The sequence below is a fragment of the Opisthocomus hoazin genome, chromosome 3 (genome assembly GCF_030867145.1).
Source record: "Opisthocomus hoazin isolate bOpiHoa1 chromosome 3, bOpiHoa1.hap1, whole genome shotgun sequence".
NCBI lineage: Eukaryota > Metazoa > Chordata > Aves > Opisthocomiformes > Opisthocomidae > Opisthocomus > Opisthocomus hoazin.
In genome coordinates this window covers 21888141-21899253 of record NC_134416.1, presented here as the reverse complement: position 1 = coordinate 21899253, position 11113 = coordinate 21888141, and the positions used below count along the sequence as shown (strand labels likewise).

General features: G+C 41.1%; 1 long non-coding RNA gene across 1 annotated transcript in view; it reads left to right on the top strand.

Annotated features, from left to right (window-relative positions):
• LOC142360823 (uncharacterized) overlaps positions 1–11113 on the top strand; it is a 28476-nt gene that overhangs the window by 511 nt on the left and 16852 nt on the right. The window lies entirely within an intron of this gene.

The window sequence follows — 11113 nt, the reverse complement described above, 5'->3', positions numbered from 1 at the left end:
CGGGAGGGGGGGAAGGGGGAGGCAGCGTGCGCCTGCGCGCTGAGGGGGTCGGCGGCGGTGGGAGCAGGCGGGCTGCTCCTGGCGGCCTGGCAGAGGGACCGCCGGGCAGAGGCTTCGGCAGGGAGCTTGAGCCCTTCGGTGCGGAGGGCATGGCCGGGCTGGGTTCCACTCCGTCGCCTGAGGCGGCCCTAGGCACGGCCCGGGCCCTGTGGGGATGAGGCAGGGCCCTGCCTGCGCCTCGGGCTGGGTGAAGGTGCTAGGGTACCGCACTGCTAAGTGCTCGGAGAGAGTTTGTGTCTTGTGAGAAGTTGTGGCTCCCTCCTCCCTGGCAGTGTTAAAGGCCAGGTTGGATGGAGCTCTGGGCAACCTCGTCTAGTGGAAGATGTCCCTGCTCATGGCAGGGCGGTTGGAACCAGATGATCTTGAAGGTCCCTTCCAACTCAAACCAGTCTATGATTCTGTGATTTCTGAAGTGAGTTTCTCCCAAAAGCATTGCAGAGTAGCTTTGAGGTGTGAGTCCCGCCCCACCACGTTGTGCTCAGTGTGCAAGCTTGACTTGATTTAAACTGATAAAGAGGGACTGGAGGGTGGCTGAAACTGTCTTTGGCACTAAGTGAAATATTTATAAAGTCTTTGTCCATGTTGGCTATGGTTCTGAGCTCTTGATGGTGAGGGTGTGACAGATGAGATGCAAATAAGGAGGCCAGGGAGCTGGTAGACAATGGCTTACATGGTGAAATCCAAGCAAGTGTGGGTATGTATTGTTGAGTTTAGTAACAGAAGCAGGGGAATCACTAATGTTGATAACTTGCATATTTCTTGTAGCCAGAGTAAGGAGAATAGCAAGCTCACCATGATGTTAACTCACCAGAACACTGAAAGATGCAGAAGACACTTTCTGCTTTCATAGTTTGTAGGCTTTCTGCTGACTTTTTTCAGGGCATACAGTTGATTCCAGTGAGTCAGGCCTCATCTCTTTACAAAGTATGACTCGAGCCTTTGTCACAAGGAAACTTTTCTTTCTCTGAGCAGAGGCATAAATCATTTGCTTAGTGAATCATATAACTACAGACTGTGTCTATGGCAGCTACAGTAGCTGTTTATGCTGAATAGTGAGTTAATGCAGTACAGACTACTTCTAGAGTTGTTTGCATTGTTTTGAATGTAAATGGAAAATAAGGAGGTAGTACATTTACTAAGCCATTCTTCAGGCTGCTAGTGATGTTCTCCCTGCCTTAACAGGCTGGTTTTCAGAGGTAAGTCTTCAGAGCAGCTCAATGATTACAGTGGTAGAAGGTGTCCTGTCAGGAAAAAAAAGTATTTATGCAGGATGAATGAAGTCAGTTCTTCACGTGACCCTGAGTTGTTAATGCTTTTATATAAACCTGTGGTGTGTGTAGTTTTGTTTATAGTAACACTCTTCTCAGAACATCAACTGTGGAAGAGAATATCTGCCAGACAATCTTATATTTTTCATAGTAATTGTAGATATCATTTGCTGTAAATGGTACCTATATGATACCTACATATTGCTGATGGCATACATCATCTCTAATGGTGTAAGCTATCCTCCTATAATACTTTCCCTGTAGCAATTACGTGGGTTTCACCAGGGCATGTTCAAACTCACTATAGGTTGTTCCCCCTCATGGCAGTTAGGTTGCAGAGCTGCCAGTGGAAAGCAGGCTGCGGAGTTACCAGTGGAAGGCTCTTGGCTGTACAAAAGGCTAAAGCATCCAAGGCAATGTGCAGCGCTCAGCTCTATTTGATGAGTGACTGTCTGCGAGAAACAAGTACAGTAATGAGTGAAAAGGTGGAAAGAACTAGCTGGGGAGAGAAGAGTGTGGCCAGCAGGTCGAGGGAGGTTCGCCTTCCCTTCTACTCTGCCCTAGTGAGGCCCCATCTGGAGTACTGTGTCCAGTTCTGGGCTCTCCAGTTCAAGAAAGATGAGGAGCTACTGGAGAGAGTCCAGTGGAGGGCTACGAGGATGATGAGGGGACTGGAGCATCTCTCCTACGAGGAGAGGCTGAGGGAGCTGGGCTTGTTCAGCCTGGAGAAGGCTGCAAGGGGACCTTATAGATGCTTATAAATATCTTAAGGGTGAGTGTCAGGAGGATGGGGCCAGACTCTTTTCAGTGGTGCCCAGCGACAGGACAAGGGGCAATGGGCGCAAACTGAAGCACAGGAAGTTCCGTCTGAATATGAGGAAGAATTTCTTCCCTTTGAGGGTAACAGAGCACTGGAACAGGTTGCCCAGGGAGGTTGTGGTGTCTCCTTCTCTAGAGATATTCAAGACCCGCCTGGACAAGGTCCTGTGCAGCCTGCTGTAGGTGACCCTACTGCTTTGGCAGGGGGGTTGGACTAGGTGACCCACAGAGGTCCCTTCCAGCCCCTACCATTCTGTGATTCTGTGAGAGCCTTTTAGCAGAAAGACCCTTACAACAATGCTGTGCTAAGGGGAACTGTTGGGACAACTGTTTGTCATAAATTCCCAAAGTTTCCAAAGTAGAATACACTCTGCGCTGGGGACTACTGTTCTGAGAAAAGACGAGCGTGTCTAACTGCTTTAGCCTTATTGTTTCGTGAAATAGCTATAGCCCTTGGTGAAAATTGTTCTAGAATACATTTAAACTTTCATGGCAAAACAGTCTTAGCCAGTCTTAACTGGGTAACTGGAAATATGAGTTTATTTTGAACTCTTGCACAAACACCTGACTGAGGAATCGTACGAGGAACAGTAACCTCTAGGCCAAATTTTGTTTTTGACATAGACCAGACATGAAGCTGAAGGGCTTTAACTTGTTGGAGCACTTCCTTTCTGGAAATTCAGTCTGCAGTACTTAAGATTCTTAAGTACTAGTATACTTAAGATTGCTAGTTTTATTCATGAAATAAAAGCTGTTTGGCTAGAATTATCTAGAAAAATATCTTAAGAAAACAAACAGCGTTGTATCTTGCTCTGGCTGGGTCTTTTGATTTTATAGTTGTTAAATAGTGAGGAAATTTTGTTTGAAAGGTTCTGTTTACATAATTGGTTGTCATTCATCTTACTGTTAACACAGCAGTGGAATCCAGCATTCTTTGAATTGTTAGAATTAAATAATCATGAGGAAATAATAGTAAAATATTTTTCTGTCTCACATTATCAAAGGGAAATTGAACGTATTAACTTCTTCCATGTCCTTTGACACAGAAGATAAGATTAAAATCTTATGTAACGTGTTTATTTTTTTCATTTTGGTATTTGTTATTCAGAAATGGTATTTCTGTCTTTTTTCTTTAAGCTTTGTTAAATCTGAAAAAAAGATTTAAATTCCTGTGTTCCAGAAATATTTTTACACTTGTTAAAAATATTTGTAAAATCACGAATATGACATCTGGAAGAATTCACTGCTGTCAACTATTTCTGGATGGCATTCAAATTTACACAAAGTGTATCTCATAATTCAGCTGAATCATCGTAAAATACAAGATGACTATGTTGATGTGCTATTTAAAGTATTTGGAAAAAAAAATGAGGAAACAGAAGAATCCAAAATGGAAGTAACATGTTAAAATTTTATAATTATTTGATACACTTTTTCTGGTGCAAGGATATTAGTAAAGACCTTGTCTAATGGAATAATAATTAAAATAGCGGAGTTACTCTGCATTTATACTAGTGGAACATGTGTGACACTTCCTGTATTTTTGGAACCCCAAACAATTTATGGAACTCTGTTGTGTTGCAAGGTTCACCAGTAATTTGAATCAAGTGAACATCTGAACAGAAGTCAGTCAGTTCTAATACACTCTCTCTCAAGGTTTCAACCAAATTTGGGGTTTTGTAGAACAGGTAAATAGAATACTTTTTTCTTCCCTGCTCCACAAACATGATGAAGAACAGAGGAAGCAAGGATACAATTACTTCGTAAGGAAAGGGTTTTTATGTGTGCGTTCCACTTGTGGGGAAAAATACTCCCTTTCTCAAAGCTTACAAATACAGGATACCTGTCAGAAGGCTTAAGAGTTGAATCTCTTGTACATGTAGCTATCTCTGCTGACATCATGTATCATAACATACTGGCACATGATAGGGTTGAAATTATAATTGCAAGGAAAACTATGACTTGTGGCCTTGAGCCTGTTCTTAGTCTATTGCTTTGCTTTAGTTAGAGAATACAGTATATCAAAGGAATGAAATGTTTTTATACAGACATAGTCTTTTTCTTTCCACCCTGTGGTACAATTTTGATTTTGTTCTTCAAGGTAACAAGAAAAGGTAGGAGAAATTATAATTTGATTTGAGAATAACAAATGCATCTTCAGTGTTTCCAGCTTGTCAAATTCTATGCTTTCAAGAGAGATTTGAAAGACCTGTTAGAAGGCAGAACTAGATCTGGGAATTACAGAAGACTTCAGTGAGCTTAGCTGGATTGCTGGATAAATGAATTTGCCTCTGTGACATAGTGTGCTTTAAATATACAAAAGAAGGCAAAGGAAATTGTAAGTAAAGCTTTTTATCCTGGAGTACTGGAACCAGTGAGGAAGGGCATAATTTAATCTCAAATCATTATTATTGGTGATGATGGATGAGCATGAAGGAAACCAATCCCAGGTTGTTCACAGGAGAGCGTTTTGGAGAAAAACTGTTGGAGTTCAACTCCACTTGAACTGAAAATCAGAAAAACAAATGAGGGCTTTCAAAATAAGCATATTTTAAAGTTATTTTTTAAAATAGCATTGTATATTAAGAGATACAATGAATCATGCATTAAGTAATTTGAAATTGTTGCTCCGTTGATTTATTAAAAAAAAAAAAAGAAAAGGGAAATAAAAGGGAGGGGAAAAAAAGGAAATTTTCGCAGTGGGAAATATTTTTTAATGTTCTATCCCCAGGAAGTAGGTGGGGAAAAATAAAAGGTTATTATGAAAAAGTTCCAGTATAAGCAGTGTACAATAACTGTACAACTTACAATGAATACTATTTTATAAGGTTACATATGGAAAGAATTCTACGTGCTGCTGAACAGCAAGCAGCTCTTGTTGTATATTCTTTCTCTGTCCTTGATCATTAAATCAGTTTAGATTCAGTTATGAAAAACTAAACATTTGTGGAATGATTGTACATGAAAATCTGAGTTGACGGTGATACAGATATTTATATCACCAGGCTTTTTGAAACAATTATTTGAAAACGATCTCAATTTTATATAAATCTAGTTGTAGCCATGAGTTTTGTGACCTCGTGTTCCTGTTATATGGTCTTTTTTTTTGTCGCGGATGTATTTTCTGACTGCGGCTCTTAAAAATTTGCTCCCCTCTTCGTTGTTCCGGAAACGGGGCTTGAAACTATTTTAGCTTAAGATGTTTACCTCAAAGTTTTAGCGTTTTAAAATGTTTTTAAAATCTCTTTAATACATAGAAAATGAAGAGGATTTTTGTTTCATGAGGACTTCAGTGTAAGGGTTGCAAACTGCAAGCATTATGTAGCAAGTGGGTGCATTTCTTGAAATGGAAGATTTTTTTGAGCATTTTCCAAGTAAGGGAGGGTAAAATAATTTTTTGTCATGTTCATGTGTGTTAGGTAGTGCCTGCAGAAGTTTACCAGCTTGCAATGAATTTTTTTTGTTGTGTTTTCTTCTTTTATTGTGTTGTGAATGTTTTGTTACTGCTTTATTTAGTACTGTATTAGTTTCTTTAGTTACTGCATTATTTAAATCCAACTTTGATGAAATTGGTAATGTTCCTTTTAGTAATTACGGCACATTATGGATACCATATTGCTCTAAGAAGTGCTGCAAAGGTGTAACATTCACATCCCTGAATTTGGCTCAGAAATACAGGATTTTAAAGTACCAGAGAAAAAGTAGTACCCAAATTTAAGCACTGTGCATGCCCTGCTTGCTCTCTAGGTTCATTAGGAACCAGTCAGCTCTAATCTAGAGAGGCCTACAGCTCTTAACGTAAACACTGCATAACCTTCTTAAAAGCCCTGCTAACTGGAGCACAAATAAATAGATCAATCCCACAATAAATTAATGCTCAAGTAAGCTGCCCCAAGAGTTTAAGGGGAAAACAGGGGAAGAGAGGTGTATAATGCTTGGCATATGTTCCGTCTTTTTTAGGTTCAAAATCCATAGCTTTGTAGTCTGCTGGTAGGCCTGGTGAAGAACTTAAACACATCAGAAAATAGTTCAGAATCAGAGCCAAGCGGAAAAGAGCTGTATCTCCTCCACTTCTCATTATTTTCCCACCTACAGTTTTTTTTCATAAACCAGCCTGGGTTGCCAAATAACTCATTTAACCTCCCAGAAAGATGGAGTATTTTTCTCTTGCAGCAGGACAAAATATAAAGAGAAGAGAGACTTAGCGTTGTTGTCTGGGCATGTGGACAAGGCAGGTGTGGCAAATAAGTTGAGAATGTTCCTCTATCCAAACCATAAATGTTGCTGTGAGCAAATGGGACATTGGTTTAGGGTATATTAGGAAGAGCTTACAATTAAAAACAGGAGCACTCTTTAAATGGGTGGTTCCCTGGCAGCTGCGTATTTACCTGCATTTACTGAAGAAATAATTTGTCATTTCTCAGGATCGTTCATTAATCACTCTGCTGTCAGCCTGCCCTGTTAATTGGGGTCTAGGCTGACCCCAGTAGCATGGAGGATGGGGTGTCAGAGATCACAGCCCAGTACGCATTCGCCTGCCCCATCTTGTTACAGGACAGGACTGGGGCTGGCAAGCTTCGTCCTGCCTGCTTGCAGTAGCTGCACACAGAAGTGAGTAGCTTGGGAAAGGTGGTGGTGAATACTTGCAGGTAGTGCTAGGTACCTTTGCTGTGGCACCCCTCTGAGGTACAGAGCGTGGATTTAAGGGCAATCTGGAGACATTGTATAAGCATGCTGTATAAATGCAGGCAGGTTATTTTACCGTTGGATGCCTTTATTGTACCTATCTTCAGGAGACAGTGATAACAGTCACAGTCACCGTGGCAAATCCTACAAGAAAGCTATATTCAAATTAGTCTAATGCATCCATGGCCTTGTGCATCAGTGTCAGACAGACAGCGTTTGTTCGGAAAGGGTGCGACTCTGCTACAGGCTGCAGGATACTAGCTTGTACTGTTCATGGGCAAGGCAGAGTAACCAACAACCAGTGCATCTGGGTACTTGGGTTTATTCAAGAATGAACAAGATTAGAGCTTTTCCCCTACTAGATCATCTCACATGCACTCGCTCTCTGTCAGCATTATGTTCAGTGAGGGCTTGGCTTCCTTTCCCAGCAGGGAGGTCACTGCAGATGAAGTCGTGTTGGATTGTGGTGTACCATGCTGTTCACAGTTACTGGCCTCGGGCGTTACCGACCAAGGTCCCTGAGCACCCCCTGCAGTCCTTTCCGCCCCCCCCCCCCCCATCTCCAGCATCTTTCCTCCTGCGATTTTCACTGCCTTCTTTCCAGGCCCCTTTCTGCTCTCCAAAGCCATGTCTTTTTTTCAGGGAACCCTTCTTTGGGGCCCCTGGCCTCCCGTTTTCTCAAGTAGTCTATGTGTAGAAACACAATGCATGATCAGCCTCCTAACTGGGGGTTCTGTCTCTGTGTTAATTGGAGGAGTTGGGATGTACCACTCTTCAAAATTTATGGCCATACCGTACTGGTTGCCAGTAGGAAGCAGTGATCTTCCTGAGAGTTCAGAAGTTCAGTTTTGGACGTTCACACAGGTGTAGACCTAGTTATCACCTGCCTGCTAGTGTTTAAACTTCCCCCCCCCACCCCACCACCTCCCCCCCAACAGTAATGCACCAAAGATGCCTGAAAATCTAAAAAGAAACCATCACTATTCTCAGGCTTTGTCCATGGGAAGTGGACTGAGTCACCATGCTAACTACAAGAAAAACATTCCAGTCTTACAGTGTTCCCTGTACTCATCTCAAATTAACTTCTCCAGGAGGGATAACATGTTAGGCGCATTTGTTGAGGAGGAAAATTGAAGCAGGGAGATGATAAAGACTTGCTCAGACCTAGCACAATAGATTGGTGGCAGGACCAGGGAAAGAGGAAAAGATCTGACCTCAGTCTGGTCTCTTGCAGTACTTAATTGTTGTAGGGGCCTCCAGTCGGTAATGAGTTTAAGACAGTGGAAATCAGGATTTCTCACGGGGGCGGGGGTTGTGGTGAAGATGTTCATTTCTATTCTTTTGTTCGAGAGCTGTCTTTGAAGGCATTGTTCTTCCACAGCTGCAGTAGCCTACATTCATTGTGACAATTGTGGGACAAAATGTAGAATGGATGATTGATACATGAGATAAAATTGTGTAAGAATATTACGAGAAAATCATCTGGAGATAATAAATTATGCAAGGGCAGCTCAAAGAAATAAGCCTAGGACAATTTTTGTGGGGCACCGTGTGGGAGATGGTACAGCAGATCCAAATAGGGATAAAAATGGGTAAGAGAAACAGCAACTAAAACATTCACTAGGACAAGTCATATAATGGGACATGAGTTGAAGTGTTATGGATAGGTAAGGCAGAAAAAATATAGTAAGGAGCTCATGGGCAGAAAAGGAAACAATTTCTCTATGCTCATGAAAAGCTCTGTACTCCGCGTGCACCCTGTCATCTTTTTTCTGTGTGAGAAGGAGGTCTAAGTGCACTTTTTTCCTTTGGTAGGAAATCCAGGTGTCCAGGCAGGGTCTGGATGTTTAGCAGGCTGGGATACAGACACCACAGAGCTTGCAGAGCAGCCTGGACACATCCAGAGAGGCAGAAGATGCAACATTAAAGGGACTGCTGCCTTACAAAATGTGAGATGAAGCCAATGCACTTGAAGCAGAGCACAAGTAGGAGGTACTCGCCTACACTCCTGAAGGGTGTGGGATATAGATAGCAGTGAGCAGGCAAAGTTTATTTTGGATTTGATTTTTTTTTTTTTTTTCCTTGAGACAGCCTTTATCGATTTCTTACCAGCTCTGTGCTAAGGTTTTTGAGAGCCGGGTGTTCTCACATTTTCCAACTCTTCTATGCTTGCTATCAGTCAGTTGTACTGTGTGGCCTGGACAGCTTGAACTCTCAATGAATTTAGTTTTAAGAACATTTTCAAAGATTTTATAGCAAGAAAGTTACAGCAGTGGATAAAAACAGGGAAGATACAGCCTGCAGTGAGGAGAAATTGTTATTGCTGAAGGAATGTCTGAAGCAAGGATATTAACTTGTTGTTAACATCCATTTATTGAGTCCACTACTTAGGGCTTTTAGCAGATTCTATAGTAAACATGGCTGCTTTGGGAACAAGGCGTGGAAGGCGGAATGGTATAGGCACTCCTGTCAAATTACAATATTCACTCTGTTATCGTGGGTTTCTCTCTCCTTTGACAATAAAGGGACATTAGCTGCTGACTAAGATGCTGTGATTGTTTCTCCCGGTATGAACTGGCTCAGAGTCCCCATTCTAAATGCAGCCGCAGCTGGGAAGGTGAAGAGAAAGCTGACTTTCCTTTCTCACTCTGTTTACTGAAACACTAATACAAATTGTGCAGCTCAATATTGTATTATGCGTACAACAGTATGATGTCTTAGATCTCAGTAATTATTCCGTCTTTGCCTAACAAGACTGGTGTTTCTGAATGTCTGGTATCATATCCTTGTACACTAATCTACTGTGGCATGATATAGTCTTGGGGAGTTTTCTCCAAAGCTCTTGAAGGCAGTGGGAAGAATCGGTTAGTTTCAGTGGATTTTAGAGGGCCAGAAACAGGTACAGGATTTGGACCAAAGCATTAGCGTAGCAGATAATACTACTGCCTGCAGCAGCGCAGCATTTTCCCCACTGTAGTAAATCACCTTAAGGTATTTAAAGACGTCCAGTTTTCATTGTGCCTCCTAAAATACTGAAAACATTTCAGTTGCATGTGCTAATCTTTTACAGTATGGTTATTTCAGAAATACAGGCATCATGAGCTACATACAGGCACGGAATGTTATGAAACTGTGATATGTTTTAAGTTGTCGAAGCAACTTTCATTCATGATGTTATGTGTTAAGTTTCATCCCACAGGGAAGGGGTGTGTGGGGGCGGTTTGTTTTGTTTTTTGGTTGGTTATTTTTTTCAAGCTGAGTTATTAGTCCCTGAAAAATGGAAGTGCTGATGTAATCTGAAATAGTATTTCCTGAAGGGCCATGTTAGAGCAATATTCTAGGAGTCAAATAAGCCCCATTGTGAGAGTCATTTGTCATTTTATCCCTACAGGCAAATTTGTAAAGGTTAGTGAAGGCTATTTGTCAAAGTTAAATGCTGCTTAAAATTTTGTTTCCAAAAGACAAGCACTTTGTAAATATTACTAGTTGTCCTTTTCAGATTATTTTGGTAAAATAGTTCTGCATAGGACTGATGGGGGAAAAAGTGTTTTAAGAGCAATTGTTTATACACTTACTTAATTATGAAGAACTACTTTTCTGTATAAATAGTTTGAAGCTTAGCCTGCACAGTTTTAGTCAGAAAATGAGGATGGTCTATGTCTAAAAACTCCCTGTGCTGATAGCCAATACTCAGAAAAATGCAAGGATTTAAAATAGGATTGGTTTGAAAGGGGAAACTAGTGTATTGGTGGCTAAAAGTGTATGAATTGTGTATCTTGCTGTTTGTTCTTCTCTACATGCAAATGGTGTCTTGCAATTCCAAAATGTCCTTGTCAGTACGCATTTCAAATGGTTTTACTTTGTAGATGGAAATTAAGCTTCCAGTCTAGTCAGTTCCCCCTACTTAACTCTGATACTGTTTAATAAAGTTTCCATAGAGACTATTTGCAGCACTAGGAAAAAGGCTGATACAAGAACCCTGCCTTTACAGTAGCAAAGTGATTTGTGATTGTTGCTTTTTAACATGTTCTTTAAAGCATGCTTGTATCAAAAAGCTTACAACTTAAAATCATATTCCTTATTGAATTTCACCGGGAGTTGGGTAAGAATCTTTCTTCTTCTAAATTAGAGTAATGTAGGGTTTTCTTTGTATTTTTCATCAAGTTACTAGTTGTTTTCTGGCGATGCAAAACCAGAGAGTTTAGATGGCGGAATTCACAGTAAACTTGATGTAGGCTTGTAGGGTCTGATTTAAAATAGCCCCGAGGTAAGTGATAGTC